Below are 20,791 nucleotides of genomic sequence, written 5' to 3'. Positions count from 1 at the left end.
ATATATATAAAGAGCTCATATATCACAACCAAATCCCAAGAATGCGAGACTAACCTAACATGTAAAAATCAATCCGTGTAATTCCCTATATCCCTATAACAAACTGAAAAAAAAAACATATGATCACCTCAATAGATGCAGAAAAATCATATCCTACAAGTCACTATCCATTTATGATAAAAACTCTCAGAAAACTAGGGATAGAGAGGGCTTTCCCCAAATTGTTAAGCATATGAAAAAGCCCTATAGCTACTATTATACCTAATGGTGAAAACTGTGTGCTTTTTCTTTGAGAGCAGGGCAAAGGCAAGGATGTCTTCTCTTACTATTCTGATTTAACATCTAATGAAAGTCCTAGTTAGTGCAATAAGGCAAGAAAAAAGAAACAGAAGACACACAGATTGGAGAAATAATAAAACAATCTCAACTTGTAGATAGCATTGTTTGTGTAGAACATCCCCAAAAGCTTTTTAAAAATCCTAGAACTGGTAAGTTATTCTAGCACGGTAACAGGATAAAAGGTCAGTATGCAAAAATCAATTGTATTTCTCTAGATTCGTAATGAACAATTGAAATTCAAAATTAAGAAAACAACATAATATACAACACCACCAAACAATTAAATACGTAGGTGTAAGTCTAGTAAAATATGTGAAGAATATTTATAGCAACAGATCTAAAACACTGATCAAAGAAAACCGAGAGAGAGAGAGAAAGAGAGAGAGAGGTCACATTCATAGATTGGAAGCTTTTGCAATGTCAGTTGTAAGACCCACACATTCAACACAACGTTAGTTAAAACCCCTGAGAGATTTCAACAAGCTTATGCTAAAATTTGTATGAAAATTCACAAGAACTAGAATAGTCAAAAAAATACTGGAAAAAAAAAAGTTGGAGCATTGACACCACCTGATTTCAAGACTTATTATAAAGCTACGGTAAATAAATGCAGTGAGGTACTGACTAATAAAGACACAGGTCAACAGAAGGGAATAGAATGCAGAAATAGACTCACACAAAATATAGTCAACTGGGGTGTTTTTTTGTTTTTTACAAAGGTACAAAGGTGGAGTGCCTGGATGGTGCAGTCGGTTAAGCATTCGACTCTTGATCTACTCAGGTCATGATCTCGTGGTTTGTGAGTTCAAGCCCCGCATGGGGCTGTGTGCTCATGGCACCAAGACTGCTTGGGATCCTGTCTCCCCCCTTTTTTTTCCAATACAAGATTTTTATTTTTTTAATTTTTTAATTTTTATTTATTTTTTTCCTTTTTTTACAATTTATTTTTTAATTTACATCCAAGTTAGTTAGCATATAGTGCAACCATGATTTCAGGAGTAGATTCCTTAGTGCCCCTCCCCCATTTAGCCCATCCCCCGTCCCACGACCCCTCCAGTGACCCTCTGTTTGTTCTCCGTATTTAAGAGTCTCTTATGTTTTGTACCCCTCCCATTTTTATATTATTTTTGCTTCCCTTCCCTTATGTCCATCTGTTTTGTCTCTTAAAGTCCTCATATGAGTGAAGTCATTTGATATTTGTCTTTCTCTGACTAATTTCGCTTAGCATAATACCCTCCGGTTCCATCCACGTAGTTGCAAATGGCAAGATGTCATTCTTTTCGATTGCTGAGTAATACTCCATTGTATATATATATACCACATCTTCTTTATCCATTCATCCATCGACGGACATTTGGGCTCTTTCCATACTTTGGCTACTGTTGATAGTGCTGCTATAAACATGGGGGTGCCTGTGTCCCTTCGAAACAGCACACCTGTATCCTGTGGATAAATGCCTACTAGGGCAATTGCTGGGTCATAGGGTAGTTCTAGTTTTAATTTTTTGAGGCACCTCCATACTGTTTTCCAGAGTGGCTGCACCAGTTTGCATTCCCACCAGCAGGGCAAGAGAGAGCCTCTTTCTCCGCATCCTTGCCAACATCTGCTGTTGCCTGAGTTGTTAATGTTAGCCATTCTGACAGGCATGAGGTGGTATCTCCTTGTGGTTTTGATTTGTATTTCTCTGATGATGAGTGATGTGGAGCATCTTTTCATGTGTCTGTTAGCCATCTGAATGTCTTCTTCGGAAAAGTGTCTCTTCATGTCTTGTGTCATGCACTACTAAGTATTTATCTAAAAGATATAAAGATGCTTGATTCAAAGGGGCACGTGCTGAATGTTTACAGCAGAGCTATCGACAATAGCCAAAGAGCCCAAATGTCTATCTACTGATGAATGGATAAAGAGGATGTGATAGGTAGATAGATAGATAGATAGATAGATAGATAGATAGATAGATGATAGATAGATAGATAGGTATACAATGGAATACCGCTCGGTAATCAAAAAGAATGAAATCTTGCCATTTGCAACAGCATGGATGGAACCAGAGTGTATTATGCTAAATGAAATTAGCCAGGCAAAGAAAGATAAATATCATATGATTTCACTCATATGTGGAATTCAAGAAACAAAACAGATGCACATAGGGGAAGGGAAGGAAAAATAAGATAAAAACAGAGAAGGGGGCAAACCATAAGAGACTGTTAAATACAGAGAGCAAACTGAGGGTTGATGGAGCAGAGGTGGGTGGGGGGACGGGCTAAATGGGTGATGGGCATTAAGGGGGGCACTTTCTGGGATGAGCTCTGGGTGTTATATGTAAGTGACGAATGACCGGTTCTACTCCTGAAACCAGAACCACATCGTATGCTAACGAACTTGAATTTAAATAAATTTTTTGAGAATCCCAAAAAATAAAAAACAAAAAAATGTGCAAAAGATGTGAATAGGAACTTCACCAGAGAAGACGTACAGGTAGCAAGCAAGCACATGAAAAGGTGTTCAATGTCATAGGTCACGAGGTAACTGCAAATTGAAATAATGAAATACCATGACACATTATGCTAAAATCCAAGAAAACCGACCCCACTTGACAAGGATGCAGAGCAACAGAAACCCTTGCTCACTGCATGGAAGAATGCAAAATGGTGCAGTAACTTTGGAAGACAGGCAAGTTCTTTCAAGCTAACCATAATCTCATCCTATGATCCAGAAACCATGCTCCTAGGCATTTATTCACCCAATTGAATTGAAAACCTACATCCATACAAACACCTGCACAGAGATGTTCAGCAACGTTTTTCACAACTGCCCAAACTTGGAAGATACCAAGTTTTATGTAGCCAATATGTCAACGTATCTATGCGATATGTAAACAAACTATGGCACATCCATACAATGGAATGTTATTCGGCGATGAAAAGAAAAGAGCTATTATGAAGCCATGAAAAGGCAGGGAGGAGCCTTCAATGCATATCCCCAAGTGAAAGAGGCAAATCTGAAAAGGCTACGCACCGTACGATTTCTATTATGTGACATCCTGGAAAAGGCAAAACCGTGGAGACATTAAACAGATCACTGGTTTCCAGGAGTTCAGGGCATTGGGGATGAACAGGTAGAGCACAGAGGATTTTTAGGGCGGTGAAGCTCTTCTGTACGATACTGTAATGGTAGATACATGACATTACGCATTTGTTAAAATCCGTAGGCTGGTACCACACAACGAATGCGCTTCAGTATAAACTGAGGATTTCAGTTCATGACAATGTATCAATACTGATTCATTAATTACAAGTGCACCACACTAATGTAAGATGCAAATCATAGGGGACACTGTGTACAAAGCCTAGGGGTTCCGTGGGAAACCTCTGTATTAACTACTTGATGTTTCTGTCAACCTGCAGCTATGTCATAAAATGAGGTCTATCTGTGTAAGAAAAGTTAAGCACTGGCATCAGCAAATTGCAAATTAACACCATCATCAGGCCCCAGTGGGCTCCGTTTGAATGGCTACAGTTATAAAGACTGATAATATCAAGTGTTATCAAGGATGTAGAGGAAATGGGAATCTCACACCTTGTGGACAAGAATGTAGAATGATCTAACCACTTGGGAAAACAGTTGGGCAAGTTCTTTTTCCTTTTTTTTTATTTTAAGGTTTTTTTTTTTTTTGAAAGAGAGTGAGAGAGAAGGAGAGAGCTATGCCCTATAACCCAGAATTTCTCCTTCTAGGTGTTTACCTAAGAGAAATAAAAATTTATATCCACTCAAAGACTTGTCCACAAGGGTTCATTAGCAGCTTTATATACAACAGCCAAATTTTGTGCTTTAATTCCTGTCTTCAATTACTTTCAGCAGTGTTCTGCTTCACTCAATAGTACCCCTGAACTGACATTTTGGAGACGAAAGAAACTTTCTGCCCATAGGGGAGGAAGCAGTCCAGCCAGAGTAGGGGGTGCCCACAGGAGCTGAGAGAGGTTTCTAAGAAGTGGACAGGAAGCTTTCTGGTGAGAATATAAGCCTTTTGAAGTGTTGGGGGGCTCTGTCTCAGTTCCTAGGACTGATGTAATGTGGTACCTATTCTGGACTGGGCGGCTTAAACAACAGACATAGACTGTCACAGCTCTGGAGGCAAGAGGTCTGAGATCGAGATGCTGACAGAGTTGGTCCTTCTGAAGGCTGCAGGAGAATCTCTTCTAGGCCTCTCTCCTTGGCTGATACATGGTCGTCTTCTTCCTGGGTCTATTCACGTCATGTTCCATCTGTATGTCTCTGTGACCAAATTTCAGCCTTTATGAGGAAGCTGGTCACATTAGATTAGAGCCCACCCTAATGACCTCATTTTAGTTGATTACTCCCCTAAAGACCCTGCGTCCATTCTGAGTTCCTGGGGGTTAGGGTTCCAACATACGAATTTGGGGGCTGCAATTCAACCTCTAACAGGCTTGAAACATTTCTTTTTAAGGTCATGTAGAAGATAAACAGATAATGGAAGAGTGGTCCCTGGCCTCTAAAGGACTTGAGGACATCCGAGCTCACCTCGGACTCAGATTAACCAGACCCAGGACAGGGTGATGTTCCGCCCTGATCCTTCTGAAGATCGAGCCCAACTCAAATTTGAGTTTGCTCTCCAAATAAGTGTCGGTGTTTCACTATTATTCTTTAATCGTCACAGGGAACAAAAATGAAACTTAGCTTCTCTGTTGAGAGTTTTCTCTGCTTGATTCTCGATTTTTCTCCCTCTTGAAATTCTTGGTAAAATACACTAACATTAAATTCAGCATCTTAACCATTTTTAAGCGTACCCTTCAGTGGTACTAAATACATTTATATTTTTGTCTGACCATCACTGTCATCTCTGGATCTCTTTTCGTCTTGCAATACTGAATATCTGTCCCCATTAAACAAGAACTTCCAATGGCCCCCTCCCCTACGCCCCTGGTAACCGATGTTTTTTGTTTCAGTCTCCCCTTTACCCCACACCCCAACTTCTGGTAAGCACCACTCTACTCTCTGTTACTATGAGTTCAGTGGGGCTTTGTGTTTGTTTCTGGTTTAAGATTCCACGTATAAATGAGCTCCTGCAGTATCTGTCTTTCTCTGTATGGCTTATCCACTCCAGGTTCATCCACACCGTCAAAAATGTTAACTTTTCCTTCCTCTTTAAGTCTGAAAAATACCCCATTGTGCAGATATACCACATTCTCTTTATCCACTTATCTGTCACCAGACATTTAGCTTATTCCTCTCTCTTGGCTGTAGTGAAAACTGCTTCAATGAACGTGGGGACACGGAGCTCTTCCCTCTTCGATTTTATTTCCTTTGGATATACACTCCAGTGGGACTGCTTGATCGGCTTTACAGAAGCTGGTGGTCTCAACAACACTGAGGACGCAGATGTTGTCATCTTCTTGCAGTGTAGGAAAAAGAAGCTTTGTGTCTCGCCCACATCGTCCAAGCTGTCATGAAGTTACGGATGAAAAAAAAGTCAGACTCCGGTACCCTTGCCCCTCCCGCAGCATCGAGCTACCCCCACACACGGAAAGCGTGTCCGTGAAACAAGTTCTAAAATCATTTCTCCCGATTTGTGTCCCTACAACTGTATTAGCTGATGTATAACCCAGGATGTCGCGAAACAAAAAGTTGAGAACAGACAGCATTAAAAAAGAGGTCCAGGTAACTCCAAGAACTTTGAAACTTAGCGGGGGGAAAAAAATCTGTTACCCGAAACTGTATCTCGCCATCACAGGAGTGTATGTGATTCTCCTGTCAAAGCAGAGAAACCAAGAAGCGTGTGTCAGCTGTTGGGAAGAAAATAGCAGTGGGTGGCGACGGAGGGGCATGCGAGGCACCTGCTCCAGAATCCCAGGAAGGCCCCCCCCCCATCCTTTGATATGACAAGTGGAAGCTTCCTCCGTTTCAGGTGCAGTGAAACGTAACAGGCAGCTAGCTCCTCACCCGGGATCCGATCGCGGTCCCTGCACCACTCACAGCCAGGTGGCTGAAACGCCATTTGGGGAAGAGTAACAAAAGCCACTCACGGGTGACGTGGCACTAGGAGTCATCGATAAAACGTTCTCACCTCGTGTCGTTGCAACAGGTAACGACGTAGAGTGGAGTGACATATTTCTTATCACCGTGGCACCAGACTTAACGTCACCCGTCTAAGTTTCTGGGAGGGAAAGAGAAAAGCTTTGCTTTCAGGGTGCTGCTCACAAAGCACAATGGTCCAGGCCACATGTCCACAATGCAGGGAGCTCCGTGGGGCCGAAGCACAGCACTAATGAGCCCCGGGTCAAGAGGTCCCTCCTCATTCCAGAAGGGCCTTCAGCCACACTCTGCTCCTGGGGACAGATGGGGCCCTAACCTCAATTTCCTTTCATCTCACACGTGGGGGGCAAGGGGGACAGGTCTTGGCCACAGGAGGACCAATTCATAATAATGTTCAGTGACTCCGGGAATTAACCCTCCCATCGAAGACGTTACTGCATTGCTAGGCGTGTTTTGCACAGCAAATCTCCCTCGATGAGATTTGTGTACATCAAAGATCATTTGCCTGGTTTTCGTGTGAGTCCCTGCTTTCAAACGCCTCCTGGAAGCTCCCGGTGAAACCGTAAGAGTCCTCATTCAGTCCCTCACCTATTTCTTTTTTTCAACGTTTTTTTTTTTATTTATTTTTGGGACAGAGAGAGACAGAGCATGAACGGGGGAGGGGCAGAGAGAGAGGGAGACACAGAATCGGAAACAGGCTCCAGGCTCCGAGCCATCAGCCCAGAGCCTGACGCGGGGCTCGAACTCACGGACCGCGAGATCGTGACCTGGCTGAAGTCGGATGCTTAACCGACTGCGCCACCCAGGCGCCCCAGTCCCTCACCTATTTCTGCCGGTGTTGAACTCGGGCAAGACCCTAGGATTACTCGCCGCTGCAACGAACCATGCAGAGCACCAGGTGTTCTGACTCCCTGCATCAGCTTCTAGGGAGGCCCTATTCCAGGGTGCAGGGGGATGCGATAGGGGTTTCATGCTGGTTGCAGGGGTGGGTGGCCTCCAAGAAGAAATGGGCACATGCCCACTCGGAACTATTTTGTCTTTTGAAATGTTTTCATTGAATTCGCTTTAGCATCGCCAGAAATGTTACGTGGAGTCCAGGGATCCCAGGATTTTTTTCCTGCCCTGCTTTTAAGAAGTCGTAAAGAATGACACCTGCACTTCAAACACCATTGGAGCTCTGGGCCTCTTTGAGCAATGATGTGTGCGGTAGAAAAATTATAAAGGAAGTGTTGAAAAAGAAACGTGACTATTTAAATGTCATTTATACTGAGCTCAGTAGCTGTTCAAGCCAATGTTTTGCTATTAAAATTCGTTCGAGATTCACAGAACCCACTATAAAGTACACTTTCAGGAAAAATTAGATGAAACAAATTAGGGAGAGAAGTTACATAAAGAATGATTAGATTCTACTGTGTTCTCAGGTTTGCAAAAATGTTTTCACCTGACCTTCTAAAAGTTGGCAAATTTCCCTTAGAAAATAGAACATTTTCCTTCATTCCATGAAAGAGTGGTCTGGAATTCAGAGATGCCCTGTACCCCGGATTGTCATGAAGACAAAATTTCTGATGACCTTCTGTTTTGATAAACACTAAAAATAAAATCATCTTGTTGTATCGAATCGGCCATTGTCAAGAACCGATCGTCAAGAGAACGCTACATAATGTGCAACAGGTCTCATTTTAAATTACGGAGAATGAGACCAACGTGGTGACTTTTTGTGAGTTACAAGTGCAAACTATGGATTTAGGAGAAACAATCCCAAAGGCACGGATAGCTTTGGGGTTAGCACGGGGCAACGGCTTTCCTCTACCGAGTCCTTTTCTTTTGTGAATTTAAAAAATGCTCAACAGGTGTTACTGAATTACACCTATCTAAGAACTACAGGGGCGCCTGGGTGGCTCAGTCGGTTAAGCGTCCGACTTCGGCTCAGGTCACGATCTCGCGGTCCGTGAGTTCGAGCCCCGCGTCGGGTTCTGTGCTGATGGCTCGGAGCCTGGAGCCTGTTTCCGATTCTGTGTCTCCCTCTCTCTCTGCCCCTCCCCCGTTCATGCTCTGTCTCTCCCTGTCTCAAAAATAAATAAACGTTAAAAAAATAAAATAAAATAAAATAAAATAAAAACTAAGAACTACATATTGTTTTAAAATATAGTTTTCAGGGGCGCCTGGGTGGCGCAGTCGGTTAAGCGTCCGACTTCAGCCAGGTCACGATCTCACGGTCTGTGAGTTCGAGCCCCGCGTCAGGCTCTGGGCTGATGGCTCAGAGCCTGGAGCCTGTTTCCGATTCTGTGTCTCCCTCTCTCTCTGTCCCTCCCCTGTTCATGCTCTGTCTCTCTCTGTCCCAAAAAATAAAATAAACGTTGAAAAAAAAAATTTTAAATATAGTTTTCAGAATCCCTGATAAAGACCAAGAGTAAGTCTCTGCCCTCAGGCTTAAGGGAGAGGGTGGTACATATTTAGCCAGTGATTAATTGCTGGTTATCCGCGGAGTAATTACTTTAATTGAAACACCACTGTTTCACTGGTGTTCAACCTCTACTAATTTAAGTTTCCAGGAAAAGACAGTTTGCTTTAAGTCCTTAAAGATGGGTCACGCTTCAGACAAAGACAACATTTTTAAAATGTTCCTCTCTCCTTGCAGCAGAGCCCCTGGGTGTTGTCTGGAATGGTCTTCGAGTGCTATTTAACTACTCTGAATATTTGACACCCAGGCTTTGTGAAAAAATTGTGATTCTTATCAACGAAGAGGCAATTAAATGGAGTCCTTTGGAACCCAGATGGATCAGGGATCTTATCACACTCCCGCAATCTCTGTCCTTTCCAACTGGGAAACAGATAACAGAAACTGTGCTGCATGAGGCACACTAGCCTAACATGATTGGAAATCAGGCAGACTCTGGCTGCTCCGGAGCTCTGCTCCCCCACAGGCTGAATTATAGCTCTCCTACCAGTCCCACGGCGCTGAATGATGTCATGGGATCTGCAGTTCAGCGAGATGAAAGGGATCAAGCAGAACCCGCTGGCACTAGGCAAAGCCTCCAACACACAATCCACAACACGGCTTGGGAACCGAAAAGGCTACGGATCCAGCCACTCAGCTCAAGCTTGGGAGAGCCACGGGTATCGCCTGGTTGCAAAGGGGAAGGGGGAAAAAAAAGAGAGAGAGAGAGAGGAAAACAACGTGATCCGTGTTAAACAAAAGAATTTGTGGACGAGGAGGGGAGGGCAATTACCTGCGGAAAGGGAACTTTCTTGATATCCATGCATATATATAAACTTAGCCCTGCCTTTGAAGTTCTGCAACTGATCGCCGATCAGATTACGGCATTTCATCTCCCTGCTCGTCTGCCTTTGATCTGCATGGTTAATTTTATTTTCCTGGATTTGAAGTTTCGTCCGGGCTTGTGCTGACATACATTTTTGGGAAGGTAGCAGCACTTGGCACAGAAATGCTGCCACGGAGAAACTGAGTTGCCGAAAGGGTGAGTCCTGGAAAGAGTTCAGCACATTTGCAGGTACAAATTTTATGTTTTGTCGTAGCTTTCACTTCACTTTTCCTGTGTGCTCTAAGGAAACGACGGCTTCAGTCAATTAAAAGCGGGCATTTCTCTGCTTGAATACCACATTGTGTTTCCTGGGTGTATCAGAGTAACTATGATTCTCCATGCTGTTTTTAGAGGTGGTACAAAAGGGTTGGCAATGGGTCATGCAAACTGCACTTGGAAATGAGTTGTTCACACAGGAGAAAACAGAGCACTAACTTTAGCATACAACCCGCCTTCAGAGCCTGAGATCTGTAAGCTGTAATTGCGTTGAGTGTTTACAGGTTACTTTATTTAGTAAACAGGCCGGAGAACTTTCCTAGACGCCCCAAGGCTTTCCTTATTTTCTTACATAAAAGAGTATAGTGCACCTTTGGCAATACTGTTCCTTAGTTTATTTATTCTCTCACCTCCCAGACGTAAACCCATCAACTACATTTCCTTATGCAGTTTGCATCCTCAAGGGAATCACTGAAAAGGCATTCAAGTACGATTAAAGCCTTTTAGGTGTAAAACTGAAGGATTTTTAAACCAGAGAGGGGTAAAGTTGTGCCAAGTTTTGTTAAAAAAAATTCCCTAGTGATTTTCTGTAACCTTTGGAAATAGCACAAGCCTTGTTTACAGAAACATTCCCGCCGTGGGTATTCCTAAATTAACATTTACTTTAAATTTATAGTGACAGCTGTTGCCAGTTAAAAGTTGCCAACTGTTTATGAAAACTATCTGAGTAATCAACAGTTGCCATGCTCCACACAGGTTTTAGTCAAATTCTCACTTGGGTTTATACTCCACTTGGCAAAACCAAAATATATCTTGCAGTGGGTGCCAAATTTGAAAGTTAACTGTTGTTTTTTGTCAGTTCAGTGATCACACACACACACACGCACAACTCACACACATACGGAGAACTCTTTACATGGAGAGGCAAGATTTTAATACAGTGCAAAAGAGTCTGTGTTCACATTAGTTCACTTTAGTGTTCTAGTCTTTATTTGGGTAAAATAATTATCATCACAATGGCATATTTTATGCTAGCTGAACCACAAAGAAATTATAAGTGATAAGATTAGTTATCCTTTAGTTTGAAATTCTGATGAAACAGGAAAGGTCTAATGAGCCTCATTTCATATGTAATTAATTTTTCAGAGCCAATTAATTTAATTACTTTCTAAAGTTTCCTCCAGATATTAGAAGGAGGGTAATTAGCACTATTTGTTTAATTTTAAAACTGTGATCACTGTTAAGAGGATATTATTTAAAACCATACTAAGCTGACTATATTTTAGAGATGTGTCGGTAAGAATTTAATCTAAGAGATTTAACTGTTGTTTTTTGGTCACGACGCCAGGAGAGGCATTTAAATTTTTGTTCTACTGACAGTGTAACAAAGCCAGTTCAAAATATCCTGGGGTATCAGTTTAGGTCGATTCTTTCAATTGTTTGCTGAAAAAAATCCTCTTTAAATCACAAAAGCAGTATTCATGTTCACATTCCAATAAAGAAAATTAAGCTTTTAAAGTAACCAGTGGAGAAGATGCCTGAAGAAATAACACGCCGAGGAACTTGATCATTTAGTTTACATTTGGGATTTGTAAAATTTCTTAAATGATTGCTTCTACTGCTACAAGGCTCATTTTAACAGATACAAACACTCCTCAGCACTAAACAAAAGGGAGAATCCGCAATTATCTGATTAATTTCGGCTTTGTAGAAAACTAGCTTGGGCAAGTCAAGTCCTTGAAAATCCACTTCAGTTTCTGAATTAATTCAGTTAATTGTTTACTTCTTGGGTCCTGGTTGAGAAATGAAACAGATTGTGTTTGATTTTAAAAGGAAGATGGCTATTGCTGAGGTACAGGTATGATGTCAAAAGGCATTTCTTAATTAATTGCCACATGATGATCTCAGTCGTGACTTAAGTAGCCCTGATCCATAATACTTCCATGAAGGACACCCTTGTATTGCGTTTTTTTCAAAGCACTCTCCTATCTATTGCTTCAATGGCAGCGTTGTTACTGTAGAAGGACCAAGTCTTCAAAAGACTTTTCTAGTCCTGATTCGCTATGTGACCTTAAGAGAGTCACTTCACTACTTGTTTTTCTCCTGTGTTAAATGAGGGAGTTGACTATCTCGTTGTGAAATAAGCCGGTGGAATTTTTATAGCCATTTTGCAGATGAGCAGACTGAGATTAGAGAAAAGTTAACTTGACTCTCCTAACCAAGGTCACATGGCTGGTTTTTCAAGTCCTAATCCAGTGTTCTCTCTATTTCACCACGCATCGTCTATTTTCTAACAACTGCACAACAAATTCAATGCACTATGTAGCTGAACAGAGAACAATGTTAGTCTGAAAGATAAAGAGTAAGACAGCCACTTTCTTGGGGCGCCTGGGTAGCGCAGTCGGTTGAGCGTCCGACTTCAGCCAGGTCACGATCTCGCGGTCCGTGAGTTCGAGCCCCGCGTCGGGCTCTGGGCTGATGGCTCGGAGCCTGGAGCCTGTTTCCGATTCTGTGTCTCCCTCTCTCTCTGCCCCTCCCCCGTTCATGCTCTGTCTCTCTCTGTCCCAAAAATTAAAAAAAAAAAAAAAAAAGTTGGGGAAAAAAAAAAAGAGTAAGATAGCCACTTCCTAATGGAGTATATATTTTTGTTTCCTCAATAGATGTCAGTTAGCTGGATTAGTCTGGTTATGTTCTACCTGTTCCTTTTGCTTCTGTATTTCTAAGCAGTCTGAACACATGCTGGACCATAATGTTTAAGATGATTTTTTTTTTTTTTTGAGAGAGAGAGAGAGAGCGAGCACACGCCTGCAGGGGAGGGGCAGAGGGACAGGGAGAAAGAGAATCTTAAGAGAGAGAATCCCCATGCCCAGCAAAGAGCCTGACACAGGGCTCAATCTCACCACCGTGAGATCACGACCTGAGCGAAATCAAGAGTCAAGACATGTAACCTCCTAAGCCTCCCAGGTGCCCCTAAAATAATTTTTACCAAAAGTCGAAGTCTCGGCTCAATGTGCAATCCTATATATTTGTGTGAGTCGGCCTGTGTATGTGTGCATATACAAGTGGGGCATCATATAAATAAATCTTTATGTGTTTTCCAGGAATTCATATTTTCTGAGAAGATGTCCCTGAAAAGTTTAATAGTGAATAAAATGTCGTTATTCGTTGAGGGAGATTCCCGGTGGGATTTTTATGAGATTTTACTTTGCAAATTTCATATGGCTTGTACATGATCTGTGTTCCATGCCACATTTGATTACATTAAGAATCCTTGAACAAGTTTCCTTTAATTTTTTTCTGTTCCTTTTTTCCCTTGAGAAAAAAACATTTCTTGCGAATAAATTCAACTTACTGATTGACTATAAAGCTTGAACGTAGATACTGCTCTCAGCCAAATAGCCATCCCCAAGTCTTCTCATCCTCCTAAAGTTTTCATATAAAGCTTTACAGATTATTATTCCATAACAGTCACTAATATTTCTTAATTCACTAATTATTAATTATTTCACTGATAGGTATTGAGGACTTGTGTGCCAGGCACTCTCACAATGTTTTTCACTCTCTCATTTAATTTTATAATTGTCTCCTTCATGGTACAGATGAGGAAAGTGAGTCTCAGAGAGACTAATAGACAACATGTGCAAGATCACAAGGATAATTAAGTGGCAGCACTTGAGTGTATCTGATTTCAGACCTTGGGTTCTTTTGTTCTAGGACTAGACCGTTAATTGTTTCCATCACAAGAATTATATAGAGCCAACTTGATTTTGCCCAAAAAACAGGTTCTGTAGTTTACTTTCTTTTGATATATTTTATTTTATTTTATTTTATTTTATTTTATTTTACTTTATTTTATTCTATTTTATTTTATTTTATTTTACTTTATTTTATTCTATTTTATTTTATTCTATTTTATTTTATTCTATTTTATTTTATTCTATTTTATTTTATTTTTAAATGTTTTTATTTATTTTGGAGACAGAGAGAGACAGAGCATGAGCAGAGAGGGGGAAGAAAGAGAGGGAGACACAGAATCTGAAGCAGGCTCCAGGCTCTGAGCTGTCAGCACAGAGACCGACACAGGGCTTGAACTCACAGACCGTGAGATCATGACCTGAGCCGAAGTCGGATGCTCAACCAACTGAGCCACCCAGGCGCCCCTCTTTTGATATATTTCATAAGAGCTATTAGAAATTTTTGATAGAGCTTTCCATCAGTTAGCCTAGAATCTATAGCTATAAAGGATGTCAAGACATAAACCATTCTTCCTCTGCTTCACTAGACAGAACTCAGACATCTGCCACCGGCTTGGTCAGACTCTCTTCTCTGTGATGGCAGAGACAGTCCAAGTTGCCCTGGAAAAATTAATAATTTGGTGACCCCTTGAGAGGATGATGCTTTATCATTTTGTCAGCCCAGTTTAGAAAACTGGCCCTGAAAAGGAGGGCAGGGGAGGCTCCCCGGTGGCGGTGCTTAATTTCCCCTCTACTGTCCCTTGCCGTTCAGCGTTGGCCCCTGAATTGTTCCTCAAACCCACCCACTGGCTGGAATCACCACTGAGAAGTTACCAAGTCTCCCATCCTTAGACTGACAGGTGGTTTCACAGCATCCAGGGTGAGTTCAGTTTGCTCTTTGATGAAAAGAGGGAGGGAGAGCGGAGATGGGCAGGTGGGGCTTTCCGGCAACTTTATCAAACCATTCCTTCCAGCATAAACCACCCTCTGCGAGAGGCGTGCTGATAAGTACAGCTTTCTGCATCCTGCTAAGTGTCCCCATTCTTGGGCTGTTCCCAGGAAGCCCGGTCTTTCATTCAGCCACATGCGGAGGAGCCTGCCACATTTATCAGGAAAGAGAGGAGGAGAGTCCAGGGCCATTTCTTTTCTCATTAAACACATGACAAGTCTAGCCAATGGCGGATGTTGTAAATTCACAAAGATCACTGCAACTGCTATTCACTCATAACAGCTTTGCTCTAAATAACCTCGTTGGCCTTTGCACGTATATTGGCTTATGTAGTGGTATGGTGAACATTATGTTAAGACTCAGGGGGCCTGGGTTCTGACTCCAGCTTTATTATGAACTTGGTGTGTGACCTTGAGCAAGTCACAGCATGTCTGGCCCCAACCCGGCACTGATCATCCAGGATTGGCGGCAATGGGTGTTGCGAGTTACTTAAGTAGCTGCATCTTGGTTATTTTTTCCCTTATTTTCTTAACTATATTTGACAAACTTTATTCATCTTTGAGATCGTCACTCCCACTTGTTAACTCATTCAACAAATGTTAATGAGTACCTACTATGTGCCAGGCACTGTAAATTAAATTGCACTGACAGACAAAATTCAGTACCTTCATGTGGCCTGCATTCTGTTGCCTTTTCCCAAGGACTAGTGGTTTACGCTAGAAATTACTAGGAAGTCAAACAATTTTCCTTGAACTTTGCTTTTAGTGAGCTGGCTGGTCACTAAAACTAATTTTTTTTTTTTTTTAAGTTTGTTACTTCACTAGTTTAAGTGGGGGGGGGGGGGCGGGAATAGCCTCTTGTCTTCCAGCATCTGAATGAGGGTGGTAAAGTGGGCAGTATTTACTGAACTTAACCAGCCTCTTTTTTTTTTTTAACGTTTATTTATTTTTGAGACAGAGAGAGACAAAACATGAACGGGGGAGGGGCAGAGAGAGAGGGAGACACAGAATCGGAAGCAGGCTCCAGGCTCCGAGCCGTCAGCCCAGAGCCTGACGCGGGGCTCGAACCCGCGGACCGCGAGATCGTGACCTGAGCCGAAGTCGGACGCTCCACCGACTGAGCCACCCAGGCGCCCCAACCAGCCTCTTCTTTAAGGATAAGATGCGTGCAATAGCTGGAGTGCAGAATTCCAGTGCTCTTTGCTCCCACTGTCAAATATCATTTCAATTACCATTTATTTACTGCTGCTAGGCTTTGGATGCCCTACAATAGATATCCTGCCATCGTAATAATGGCTGCCATTTAGTGAGCATTTACTCTGTGCCAGGCATGGAGCTGAGTGCTTTAAATGCCTTGTTTTATTGAGCAACCAACGATGAGACAAATTTTACAGATGAGGAAAAAAAAAAAAAAAAAAGGAAATTTAAGGAGGCTAAGCTCCTTTTCCCAGGATATGCAATAGTGGATGGCAAATTGGCATCCAAGACCAGATAATCTGATGCCAAGGCCGATGCATGTCAAAAATAATGTCTCTCTCTATAGTGAACTAATAGGCTAACCGGGCAGATCAATCACACACACATAAAATGATGCAAGAACGAATGGGCTAAATAATGTCTTACTGTCTCTAAGTACAAAAGGAGGCCAGAGAACAAAAGGGCTTTTAGCTGAAGTCACAGAGGTAGTTCTCAAGTTGGCAGATTAAATTCCACTGAGAAAACATTTATTGAACATTTGCTTGGATGTTTGATATTATCGGAGATACAAGTTTGAACAAAATACACCCCTTCTCTGTAAGCATTTTTAACTCCTTAAGGCAGAAAGCTAAGTCAGTCCCACTTGGATGCAAGTGGAGGAAGCCCACGAATCTTGGATAGACTCGGGAGAGCTGTGGCTTTCCAGCTGGTTCTGAAATAGAAGTCAGGTGTAAGTAAGTGAGGAGTCAGAGCAGTAAAGGGGAATCGGTGAGTATTAAGGGGAAGAGAAGGGGAAGTTCGGGGCACATTTGAGGCAAGGCGAGCCGACCAGTTTGGCCAGAACAGAAAGTGTGTGGTCTAGAGGAGAGAAAGATAAGGCTGAAAATGTGGGCAGAGCCCCAAACACGGCGATCTTTGAATGCTAATTTAAGGAGCCGGAAAGCCGGTCTTAACAATGAGGAGCCTCTCGTAAACCTTTTAATTAGACACTGCCAGTGATGAAAGGCGGGAGGAAGCAGACCGCTGGCTGGACAGACCAGCGGAGAGAAAGGTTGACTGCGGCAATATCCCGGGGCAAGGTGGGGAGGGCCTGTACCTTGGTGGAGTTAGTGGGACAAAGGGTTTTCCCTTCCTCTTTTTAGAGGAAGAAAGGGTGACTGTGTGAGACCGCACAAAGGAAGAGGCAACAATTCAGCTTCACCAAGACGCTGAGTGCTCTAGGTGCCAGACCCGGGGACGTTAAGGAAGTAACACGTGCCCTCCGGTGATTGAGGTCCAGGTAGGGAAAGGAGCGCAATCAAACAGGCGACTTCGGTATAACACGCACAGGAGTGCAGTCGTGTAGTTGTGCCAGGCCACGGCACAGATGGGCTGCGAGGCTCTCTTCCTACCTCCCGATAAATACAGCAGACTCCTCTGCGTGAAACTTCCCTGAGCAGCGGCACATGATGCTAGGCTAGGGCTGCCCGAGCCCGGGGACGTTTAGGAAGATGCAGAAAGCTGCACTTATCAGAACTCCTCTCACAGAGAGTGGTTTGTGCTGGAAGGGCTGAGTGGATTGAAAAGTCGCTGCAAAGCCTACCCCCCCCCCCCCTTTCATCAAAGAGCAAATTGAACTCGCTGTGGATGGTGGGAAACCACCTCTCCATCTAAGGATGGAAGTCTTGCCGTGAGGTTCAAATAAGATGGTGCATATCATTTGTAAGTTATTTACAAAGTCGATGTTGGGGTCTGTATTCAGACTGGGTTAGATTTGAAGTAGGTCATCTTGAGGTGTGACCCTTGGGCATGCTTTTGAATGTACTTTTCACAAGCACCTGGCCTAGCACTATGGTGTGCTCAAGGTCTCAAGACGTACTATCAGAAATTAACTAGAACAACTCTCATTCATTTATTCATCAACAAACATTTATCGAGGGGCTACTATGGGCTTTAAGGTATTGTAAAGAAACACAGGCTATGGTTCCATCCAAAGAGTGGTGTCGTTGTGTCAGGAAAACAAAACCAACAGACAAGCGGTGGATGCCTCTTTTTACCAAAGTCATGAATGTATCTTGTGTTTGAAGGAAATTTCCCCTTTTATTTACCCGCTGGACAGATGAAACAATAGCTGCTTACATTTCTATGGCATTCTACTGCCGAAAAAGTACTTTTTAGGTACCTGATTCTTTTACTCCTTCCAACAAATTTGCAAACCGGGCACCGTTAGCTCCGTTTGATAAGTGCATAAAGTGCAGAAGTTTCAACACCTTCCACAAAATACTTTGTTAAGGCGTGGAGCCAGCTCTCTGCGCTCCCCCACATGGCCAGCGGCTTCCAGGTTATGGAGCGACCTTAACGGTTGGATTGGGCTAGTGCTGGCGTGGAGGAGGGGGACCCAAGCGTATACACAAGGATTCACCTTGTTAACTGATCCTCAGAGGTTTCTGGCCAAGGTGGGGGAGGGGGCGCCTTGGGTGAGTATCTGCTGGAAAAATGCATCAATGAATGAATGAGACGATTATTGACGAGCCAGGTCATCATGATTTTGATCGACCAGAGCAAACGTGCCACATCGTTTTCGGGGGGGGGGGGGGGGGGGGCTGGTTCTTTCCTGCTACGCAGAAGCAGGTGCTGGGTAGAATGCGACCAGGCAAGGGAAAGGCACAAAGGTCCTGAGAAAATACGTCCAGAGTACAAACGGCGGCTCTCTCCCTTCGCCAAAGGCAGTTCCCCTCACACAGCCAAGCTTTTGCCGGTCTCGGTGCCCCGCTCTCCCCCCACCTCCCCCACCCCCGGCCCCACTTAGCCTGCGGGACGCATCCGCCAGCTCCCGTAGCCTCAGGGGTCAAGCCTTCTGCGCCTCTGACCTCGGCTCGGCAGTGGGAGGGAAGCCGGGGTTGAGCACAGCTGGGGCGGCCCAGCGCCGGAGGCGGGGCGCGGGGACGGGAGGGGCCCTGGGTGGGCGGGGCCGGCCCTGGGTGGGCGGGGCCGGCCCTGGGTGGGCGGGGCCGGCCCTGGGTGGGCGGGGCCGGCCCTGGGTGGGCGGGGCCGGCCCTGGGTGGGCGGGGCCGGCCCTGGGTGGGCGGGGCCGGCCCTGGGTGGGCGGGGCCGGCCCTGGGTGGGCGGGGCCGGCCCTGGGTGGGCGGGGCCCGGGAGGCGGCTGCCGTTGCCGGGCTACCGGAGAGCGCGCAGCCCGCGGCGCAGGGAAGCGTCCGGCTCGCGCGCGAGGAGGACCCCCCCCCAGACCCGCCTGCGCGCCGGGTACCCTGCACCCGGCCCTTTCCGCGCGCCCCTTTGGCTGCAAGCCCGCCTGGACCTGCAGGGCGCGACGGGGAGCGGCGGCCGGCGAAGCCTCCCGGGTCACTGGGAAGGTAGGTGCCCGGCTGCGCCGGGGGCCGCGCGGAGGTCCCCCGCCCCGGGTGGGTCCCCGAGGCTCGGCAGCCGGGGAGGAGGCGGCTGCCTGAGGCGAGGGTCGCCGGCTAGGGCTGCTCCGGCGCAGCGGAGGGGAGCGGGCGGACCGAGCCGGGCGAAGGTGACCCCCGGGCGGGGTGACAGCCAGGGGAGGAGGGAGGACGCTCTGCAGATGCTGGAGCTTTGGTCGCGGCCGCGAGGGGGACGCGGGAAAGCGAACGCCTCCGGGTCTCCGCCGGCGGTGGGAGCGGCGGGACTGGGTCTTAACATCCAGGGATCTTGGAAATGGGAAACGGCTTGTGAGGCAGACGTGTGCGCGCTTGTAGATGAACCTGCGGGAGGCTGAAGCCGGGCCCGGAAAGGTGGCGCTGCAGCGGGCGCCCCTGCGTGGACGCGGCGCCCCTGCGTGGACGCGGCGCCCCTGCGTGGACGCGGCGCCCCTGCGTGGACGCGGCGCCCCTGCGTGGACGCGGCGCCCCTGCGTGGACGCGGCGCCCCTGCGTGGACGCGGCGCTGCTCGGGGGAAGCGGGCGCAGGCCTGGCCTGCCCGCCCCGCCGCCGTGGGGCGGGGCAGAGGACACTCACGGCCCTTACGAGCCCTCCGTAAACAAATTCCGTGGAAGCGGAATCTCGCAGACCTCGGACCATCTGTCAGGACGGTGATGGGCAGAGCAGGTCGTAGATGAGGGAGGAAGGTCAATGCTCGCGGCCCTCGTCTCGGTTGCGTCCCAGAGAAATTTACTGATCAACTCTCGAAGATGAAGTTTGGGAGGCTCGGCGTTCAGTGATTCGTTTTGATGGCAGCAAACTGTTCATCGGACATGTGAGGAATCCATGTGAGTCTTTTTTTTTTTTTTTTGCATTTTCATCAAAGGACTCGATCTGCAAACACGTCCATAAGCCTCGTGCCGTATTTCTTGAGCCGAAATAACTCAAAATATTTATGCAGGTGTAGTTTTCTACTCCATTGACGGTTTTCCTTTCCTAGAAGACAGTTTCTTCACATAAACAGGAAACAGTTATTGTTAAACATGACTTATGCAAACGGAAGATTTTAATATGCTGTTATTTCATGATCCGGTACTGCTCTGCAAAAGGGAGGATTATGTTGCATTAGTTCAGGATTTGCTCAGTATGTTTTCTGTTGTGCAGTTTCACCTCGGGCATTTTTGCCAGTGCTGCTTTCATGTAGTTTGCAAATATTTTATTGCAAAGCGCTGCTTAGTCTCTAATTTAAAGATTGGCAACTTGAAGGGGGTGAGAATGGAGTCCCACTGTGGAAGAAGAACGTGTTGGGCATTAATCATCATTCACAGAGATGTGGGTGCTTAAAAAGAATTTATCTGGGGTGATATTTATCGAGTTGTCCTGAAAATAATACAAAACCTAGAAATGCATTTCATTGTGAAAATAACACCTTGACATCAATGCATAGCTCTGTAAGTTCTTTATTTTTTGATCTATGAAATGCCATAACATCTACCCAATTACCAAGGCCACGTGACTTTATTGACTTGAGAATTTTTTTCCACAGTAAGTGCTGACTTTGAGACATTGTGTTAGTATTTTCTGGGACATTGATGGAAG

The 20,791-nt window shown here is 45.0% G+C and overlaps 1 protein-coding gene across 6 annotated transcripts in view; it reads left to right on the top strand.

Annotated features, from left to right (window-relative positions):
• Positions 1–9,349: 9,349 nt before the first annotated feature.
• TNFRSF19 (TNF receptor superfamily member 19) overlaps positions 9,350–20,791 on the top strand; it is a 94,972-nt gene continuing 83,530 nt past the window's right edge. For 2 of the 6 annotated variants that reach the window (XM_058689930.1, XM_058689924.1), the window contains exon 1: positions 19,719–20,040. The gene's annotated coding sequence lies outside the window, so the exon portion shown is untranslated. Of the gene's footprint in view, positions 9,906–18,941; positions 19,165–19,718; positions 20,041–20,791 lie in introns of those variants that run through there. The other 4 variants (XM_058689913.1, XM_058689892.1, XM_058689901.1 and 1 more) reach the window with 4 other exon arrangements.

The sequence above is a fragment of the Neofelis nebulosa genome, chromosome 1, assembly GCF_028018385.1.
Source record: "Neofelis nebulosa isolate mNeoNeb1 chromosome 1, mNeoNeb1.pri, whole genome shotgun sequence".
Taxonomy (NCBI): Eukaryota; Metazoa; Chordata; class Mammalia; order Carnivora; family Felidae; genus Neofelis; species Neofelis nebulosa.
Note: the sequence above shows the minus strand (reverse complement) of the source record. Positions and strands in the feature narration are given on the sequence as shown.